Below are 8,463 nucleotides of genomic sequence, written 5' to 3'. Positions count from 1 at the left end.
GGAATATACTGATAGGAGGGGACTTTAACCTTAATTTGGATTCAAAGATGGATAAAATTGGACAAAAGACTAGCAGAAAGAACAAAGTAGCCAAATTTATGGTTAAATCAATGCAGGAAATGCAACTTTTTGATATATAAAATTATGAAATATGAATCTACTGAAATTGTAAGAAGAGGAGCAAAACAAATTGATAAAACCATTTGAAATAGAGGAAATACAAGATATATTAAAAAAGGTACCGAACAATAAAACACCTGGAGAGGACAGACTCCCAATAGAATTCTAGAAAACATTTAAAGAGTTACTAATTCCTCCTCTTCTGGAAGTAATGAACCAGATAGAAGAAACACAAAACTTGTCAGATTCATGTAAAACAGCAATAATTACAGTAATACCAAAGACGGGGAAAGATCCACTAACATCAGCATTGTATAGACCAATATCTCTACTTAACTCAGATTATAAGATAATAGCAAAACTATTAGTAAATGGGTTGGCCGACTGTATACCAAAAATAGTAAAAATATATCAAACTGGATTTATTAAGAAAAGACGAACAACGGACAATGCCTGTAAGTTCATTAACTTAATCCATGCAGTACAAGGAAATAAGATGCCAACAGCGGCTGTTGTTTTAGACCCAGAGAAAGCCTTTGACAGAGTAGAATGGAATTATTTATTCAAAGTTTTTCAGAGGTTCAACCAACCAGAGAAATATATTAATTGGATTAAAGCATTATATAGGGGACCATTGGCGAAGGTGACAGTAAATGGATATATATCAAACCAATTTAAATTAAGCAGGTCAACTAGGCAGGGATGTCCACTATCTCCCTCACTGTTCGCTTTAGCAATAGAACCATTGACAGAACTGATAAGAACAGAAAATAAAATAAAAGGGATAAAAATAAAAGAGAAGGAATATAAAATCAGTCTATTTGTAGATGACATCATAGTATTCTTAAAAGAACCAGAATTATCAATAAAAGAATTACATAAGAAATTGAAGGAATATGAAGAAATTAACGCAAATAAAAGTGAAGCGATGCCAATGAGTAACGCGGATTATACAGAATTTTAAAAAGAATCACCATTTAAATGGCAAACACAAGCAATCTGATACCTAGGTATTCAACTAGATAAATAATCTAGGCCATCTATACAAATTAAATTATCAGACATTAATGAAGAAATTACAAGATGACTTAGAACATTGGAAAGATTTACCACTAACACTGATAGGAAGGGTAAATTGCATTAAAATGAATATCTTCCCAAGGATTCAATACCTATTTCAACCATTACCAATACCCTTAACAGAGAAATTCTTCAATGAACTAAAGAAAATAATAAGGAAATTCTTATGGAAAGGGGGGAAACCAAGGTTAGCACTAGGTAAATTAACAGAGTGGTACAAACAAGGGGGCTTACAGCTACCAAACTTTAAAAATTATTATAGAGCAGCACAATTAAGATATCTATCAGATTTTAATCAAACAAGGATAAAACCAGATTGGACCAGGATAGAGCTAGATAAAATAGGGGAGAAGGTACCAGAACATATACTTTATAAGTAGGATGAAAAACTGGTGCAATATAGAAGTTCACCAGTACTGCACCATCTGCTCAACATTTGGAAGAAGATTCACGTAGAAAGGAATAAAACAAATTACCAACTACCAAAATTATTATTGGTGCAAAATCAACTAATCCCTTTTACAATAGATAACTTTCCTTTAGAGAATGGGAGAGAAAAAGGATTAAAAGAATAGAAAATTGTTTTTTGGGAAATAATGTATTATTATTTGAACAAATGAAGTACAAATATGGTATAACTCACGGTACAATGTTTGCATACCACCAACTGAAAAACAACTTGAAGGACAAATTGGGAAGCAGGCTGAGGTTACCAGAAGGAAGCAGCTTTGAATATGTGATTACAGACACAATGATAATTAAAAGATTTATAACAAACATGTACATCAAGCTGCAAGAGAAGGAAAATGATGAAATAAGCTATAAATCCAAAAAAAAGTGGGAACAAGATCTAAACATAAAGATAAAAAATGAAATATGGGAAAAGCTATGCTCCAGAACTATGATAAATACAATAAACACGAGGTTACGCATGATACAACATAATTGATTACACAGGCTATATATCATGGCCCAAAAGTTAAATAAATGGGACCCAACAGTATCAGACAGATGTTTTTGCTGTAAGAAGGAAACGGGAACAACAGTACATGCAATTTGGGCATGTGAGAAAGTGGAAAAGTTTTGGGAAGATCTAAACCAGGTATTAAATAAAATCACAAAAAATAACATACCAAAAAAATCTAGAGATCTTTCTTCTAAGTAATATAAGAAATAAAGAATTAGGCCTCAAACTGGATGAAGTGCAAAAAAGATTTATTATGATACCCTTAGCTGTAGCAAAAAAATGTATAATGTCAACCTGGAAATCAGAAGATAGCCTGAGAGTACAGCAATGGTACATAGAAATGATTAAATGTATTCCATTGGAAAAAAATAACATATAATTTAAAAATTAAAGTCACATTATTTGAACAAATTTGGGAACCGTACATGGAACATAACAGAGTGGCCTTCCGCAGACCTCCACCCCCTAAAATGATAGAATGAGAAGAAGACGAAATGAACTGACCCAGTGTGTAACAGTAGATGACACAATTTTCTTGTTTATTTTCATTGTGTGATGTAATTGTTTAATGGGTTTATTGTATTGTATATGTTGAACGTTTAATGGGTAGTGAGGGGGGTGGGAAGGAGGGAGGGAAGGGAGGGGGGAAAAGGGGAGAAAATGACACTATGTATATTCAAGAGGGAAATGTGTGTATATGGTTCATAGTGTGAAAAATAAAAAAAATATTGCTAGCTATAAATTCTGTGATTTCAAATCTTTTCAAATATCTCACTGACAGATCTCTATTTTAAAATTTGTCTTATTTTAAATTTAGACATATAGTGAGCACGATAACAGGCCCTTCCACCGTACAAGCCCACGCCACCCAAATACCCCAATTAACCCACAACCCCTATATGTTTGAAGCATGGGAGAAAACCGAGACAGACACCTCTGGATTGGAACTTGGATCGCTGGGAGCTGAAACAACATTGCTAACGGTACAGCCTAATCTTGTACACTTTAATCAAGAAAATAACAACAGATTTCACCAAATTGGAAGTCTTTATTAAAAAAGGTATTAAAACTGATAAAATAATAGCTACAACTGAAGAACATGACTTTTATGAAATGGTGTAATTTTTGCGAGTGATAATTTCAGTAGACGGAGTAAATCTAAATTATTGCACTGAACAGGAAAGTTTTCAGAAACTGGGATTGTAGTGGAAATTCACAAAAGTGCTGGAGAAATTCAGCAGGTCACACAGCAGCTACAGGAAGTATAGAATAACCAACATTTCAGGCCTGAGCCCTCCATCTAGGTAATAAAGTATTGATTTGTCTGCTTGGCCCCATCGTGAAAGTATCAATGGATGCATCTTTGCTTTGATAGCCCTTTCGGTCAGGCAGTAACTGTAGGACTAGAGATTCAACGAATCAAGTTCAAGTTTATTATCATCTGACTGTACAGATACAACCTGTCAAAACAATGTTCTCCAGTCTTTGGTGCAAAAACATGCCACATGCATACAGACATCACACGCGCACAAAAGATACACATGCAGTATACATCTTTGGCTTGGCTTTGCGGTCGAAGATTTATGGAGGGGTATGTCCATGTCTGCTGCAGGCTCGTTGCTAACTGACAAGTCCGATGCGGGACAAACAGGCACGGTTGCAGCGGTTGCAAGGGAAAATTGGTGGGTTGGGGTTGGGTGTTGGGTTTTTCCTCCTTTGTCTTTTGTCAGTGAGGTGGGCTCTGCAGTCTTCATATATATATAGATATATATATATATAACAAAAATAAATACATTGTTAAGTAAGTAGTAGATAAATACCATTAACATAATAAAATAATACTATTAAAATAAAATAATAATATTTTAAAAAATCATATGCCTGGTAATTTGGCACAAGAGGATCATGCAAACAGTTAAATAAATAATCCCTCCTCTCCTGTTCTTCCCCATAGAATAATTGCAAATAAAATTTGCATCACAACAACGGGCAGAATCAAACCTTAATTTCAACTTAACACTGAAGTAAGTGCTAAAAGAAAATTAAAAACTGCAGATGGTGGAAACCTAAACAAGGTGGTGGAAACACTCAGTGGGTCAGGCAGCATCTGTGGAAAGAGAAACTGAACTAACATTTCAAATCCCGATGAAATGCCAACTCTTTCCCTTTCAAATGCGCTGCATGATCTGAATATTTCCATCAAATTTTATTTATTATTGAATTTAACATTTTCAGACAGTCAGCATTCTCAGGGCTGGGTGGTGGATGGGGTTGGAGTTGTTGGATGGTTGTTGGGGTTGGGGTTGTTGGATGGTTGTTGGGGTTGGGGTTGTTGGATGGTTGTTGGGGATGGTGGATGGTTTTTGGGGTTAGTGGATTGTTGTTTAGGTTGGGATTGGTGGATGGTTGTTGGGGTTGGTGGATGGTTGTTCAGGTTGGAGTTGGTGGATAGTTGTTGGGGTTGGAGTTGGTGGATGGTTGTTGGGGTTGGAGTTGGTGGATGGTTGTTGGGGTTGGAGTTGGTGGATGGTTGTTGGGGTTGGGGTTGTTGGGTTGTTGTTGGGGTTGTTCAAGTTGGGGTTGTTGAATGGTTGTTGGGGTTGGTGTGATTAAGGTTACAGATTGATCAGCCATAGTTTTACTGATTTACAGAACAGGCTCAAGGGCCTCCCGCTCCGGATTCATATGTTTGATCTACTATTTCTAACATTTATATTTCCCTCCCCCCCCCCTTCCCCAATTTCTTTCAACCTCTCCTTTTGATATTGTAATATGGATTATTACATGTGTCACTTGATCCTTCTGACGGGCACTAGTCGGATGTTACCTCACCTGCCAATCTTCGTCAAGCTCTGCCCACAGATGAGACACACCAGACCATTGGCCCCTTCAATCACCTAACCCACACCTGGGCTGGACCCTCCAGCTGTTTACACTATGTGTGGATCACCTGCCTCTTCTTCCCCTGGGATGAACCGCAGTTCCACTCCAGGTTGTGAACTGTGGGTAATGCTGGAGAATCATTGGTTAGGTGTGTACTGACAGTGGGTTGGGAGCAGTAATGTGGTACACATCAAGATCACCATTATTGTAAGCCGAGGTTAATTGGGTAAAGTGCCATACCTGCACTATATCAGGGGATGGCAGGCATTGGATTGTATTCCTTGAACGTAAAACAATTTCTCTGTCTTTGTCCCTGACAAAGAACCATCCATCTAAGACCTCAATGGTGGAACAGGCAGATGAAGTTACTCTGAACTCAACAGCCTTGAAGGCGGACGAAGGCTGCAACAAATCCATCCAATGGTTTTCATGCCATTGGAACGAGTTGGTTCATTTGTGAAATATCGTGTGGTTCTTGGAGGCAACATCAAGTCTATGTTAAACAAATACATGCACAGGCGTCTTCACTTGGTGGATCAATGGAACGAAGGGCATCATCCTCGATCTGGAGGGATAGATCACTGTGAACTCGCCTCTGTTCAGACTTGCTGCTCTTTGGACCCATCGGACTTGTTTTCTGTCATTCAACACTGATTGACCCTCTTTCAGTCCCCATCAACAGTACCGTGGCCAACTTCACCACCCTCTTGCAGACTTTGTCTCCTAGTTGACACACTTCTACAGTTGTTGAATGGACATTGACCCTCAATACCGATCCTTTCCCCACAGATGCTGGCTGACCTTTGATGTATTTCCAGCCTGTTCTCCTTTAGGAGTCGCTTAGCATTTTTTCTATTTATGATGACAGTATTTAATTCTTTCTCCCCGCCACATTTCTCACAAGGCGTGGACGCGAAGCTCCGATAAATTAACTGGTGGTCAACGATCAGAAAAGCCGGGAGTTCTCTCGACCAGCTCAAAGCGATACCAACAGTATTTCAAACTGAAGCCGGGACTTGAATGTTACCGCTAGAGGGCAGGAAGGGGGCGGAGAAGGTCGCAGGGAGGTGGACTGGAGATGAACCCAACCCAGGAGGGTTCAAATACCATCTCCATCCAGACAATTCCAGAAAGATACGAGAATATTCTGGGTTTTTAAAAAGTATTATTATCACTGCTTGGGAATAACAAAAGTAACTCAAGTCTCTGCATTTACCTTAGTTAAGAAGCTGGAAAGGATGACAGGAGGGGCCATTCGGATTTAAGGCAGTGAATTCAGTGGCCAATGTGCTGTTAGAAGGTTGAATAATACATTCTGGTGAAGTTGATCCCATTGTTTCAAGGCGGGGATCTTGGGTTCAATGTTTTCTGGGACCCCTCAAACACAACAGCCGATACTTGGGTAGAAAATCAATACAAATACTCAGTAGGACAAGAAGAATCCGCGAGGGGCAAAACTCCAACACGGCCGTGGGCCGGGACAGGGTTCGGGTTCGGGGCGGGGACAGGGTTCGGGGGAGGGTTAGGGTTTGGGGAAGACAGGATTAAGGTTCAGGGAAGGGACAGGATCAGGGGCAGATCAGCAGAACTTCCCCGCGTCTCGTCCTAAGTTTACAAAGCCTGTTATGCTTCATTCCCTTTGCCGTGTGAAGGACACGGCCAGTCCAGCTGAGTTTCTCCACCTTTGAGTGTTTACTTTGTCAAATGGGTGTCTGCGTGTTTTAACTCAGGGTGTGAGATGTGTTCGGACAAGTGGAGCGCTCCAGTTGCAGCGTCTGTGGGAGGCAGAGAAAGGCACATCTATCAGAACCGTTCCAATGAGGAAGGCGAGTCCAGCAAGAAGAGGGAGGCGGCGGCGAGGAAGTCGGTGAAATGCCAGCGAGTCCATCTCAATCCACCCGCTGGTGTGGATCAGAACGACCCTGAACGGAAGATCCCTTCACCTGTCCGGGTGTCCGCCCCTCGCTCCATGAGCACACGGAAAGAGTGGGGAAATATCCAAAGAAGTGGATATTTTAGAAGCACCAAAGCAGGGAATAGAGGGATTGGGACCATGTGCAGACGGATAGAATTCGTGGAAATGGGCATAATGGGCGGGACAGTCATTGTGGGCCGAAGGGTCTGCCCTGCTTGGTCCTTCGTTCAAATCATTGCCAATTCTGTTTTCAGAATTGTTTTCAGACAAGCTGGGATCGCTCTCAGCAACTTGAGATCAATGCCTCATTTCATTGGATGGGCGGCGTGTGAATGTTGGGGCCTGGGGGAGGAGTGAGGAAGGTGGGGGAGGAGTGAGGAAGGTGGGGGAGGAGTGAGGAAGGTGGGGGAGGAGTGAGGAAGGTGGGGGAGGAGTGAGGAAGGTGGGGGGGAGTGAGGAAGGTGGGGGAGGAGTGAGGAAGGTGGGGGAGGAGTGAGGAAGGTGGGGGGGAGTGAGGAAGGTGGGGGGGGAGTGAGGAAGGTGGGGGGGGAGCGAGGAAGGTGGGGGGGAGCGAGGAAGGTGGGGGGGGAGTGAGGAAGGTGGGGGGGAGTGAGGAAGGTGGGGGGGGAGTGAGGAAGGTGGGGGGGAGTGAGGAAGGTGGGGGGGAGCGAGGAAGGTGGGGGGGAGCGAGGAAGGTGGGGGGGGAGCGAGGAAGGTGGGGGGGAGCGAGGAAGGTGGGGGGGGAGCGAGGAAGGTGGGGGGGAGCGAGGAAGGTGGGGGGGTGTGAGGAAGGTGGGGGGGGAGTGAGGAAGGTGGGGGGGAGTGAGGAAGGTGGGGGGGAGTGAGGAAGGTGGGGGGGAGTGAGGAAGGTGGGGGGGAGTGAGGAAGGTGGGGGGGGAGTGAGGAAGGTGGGGGGGAGTGAGGAAGGTGGGGGGGAGCGAGGAAGGTGGGGGGGGAGTGAGGAAGGTGGGGGGGGGGGGAATTCCCTGCACCTCCCGTCTCACTTTTCAAAGACGACTTGTTTGGATCCCGCTCTGCGCTCGGGTCGCAGCGGCCAAAGACCCAACTCGTGGTGGCGTCACCTCCAGGTCCGACGCCAACAACATCACTTGGCAGGATGTGAACAGCCTTTTAAATACCGCTGCCGAACTGGTGCGGAGACGCAGACAAGCCCCGTCCACCCGAGCTCCGGCTGCTGCAGACGCGGCGTTCCAGCAAATCCGCTTCTCCTGCCCCGAGGCCGATCCAGCGAGTCAGTGGCAACTCTCCTCGCCCCCTTGGGGTTTGTACCCGGTGAGTGAAAGGGGGCCCTGGGGCCGTTCGAAACGGGCAGAGCCCCCAGCAGTGGGGGGGGGGTGGGGGTGGGGGTGGGGGGGGTTGGAGATTGGGCCAGAGGGCAGATCCCGAGCCGCTCGCCGCTGATTTGCAGCCGCCCTCGTCGAACAAGACCATTCAGCCCATCGAGTCTGTCCCGCCAGTTTCCCGGGAGCATGTTACC

At 43.7% G+C, this 8,463-nt stretch overlaps 1 protein-coding gene and 1 long non-coding RNA gene across 2 annotated transcripts in view; one reads left to right on the top strand and one right to left on the bottom strand.

Annotated features, from left to right (window-relative positions):
- Nucleotides 1–3,082: 3,082 nt before the first annotated feature.
- Nucleotides 3,083–8,243, bottom strand: LOC138745078 (uncharacterized). The gene is made up of 3 exons (XR_011345997.1): nt 7,970–8,243; nt 5,291–6,825; nt 3,083–3,915 (listed from the first exon to the last, which is right to left on the bottom strand). It is a non-coding gene; the product is annotated as an uncharacterized lncRNA (long non-coding RNA).
- The window catches only part of LOC138745077 (cysteine-rich secretory protein LCCL domain-containing 2-like), a 40,479-nt gene continuing 39,992 nt past the window's right edge, over nt 7,977–8,463 (top strand). Inside the window, exon 1 of the mRNA XM_069902162.1 lies at nt 7,977–8,258. The gene's annotated coding sequence lies outside the window, so the exon portion shown is untranslated. The remainder of the gene's footprint in view (nt 8,259–8,463) is intronic.

Source organism: Narcine bancroftii, chromosome 10, assembly GCF_036971445.1.
Source record: "Narcine bancroftii isolate sNarBan1 chromosome 10, sNarBan1.hap1, whole genome shotgun sequence".
Classification (NCBI taxonomy): Eukaryota; Metazoa; Chordata; class Chondrichthyes; order Torpediniformes; family Narcinidae; genus Narcine; species Narcine bancroftii.
Note: the sequence above shows the minus strand (reverse complement) of the source record. Positions and strands in the feature narration are given on the sequence as shown.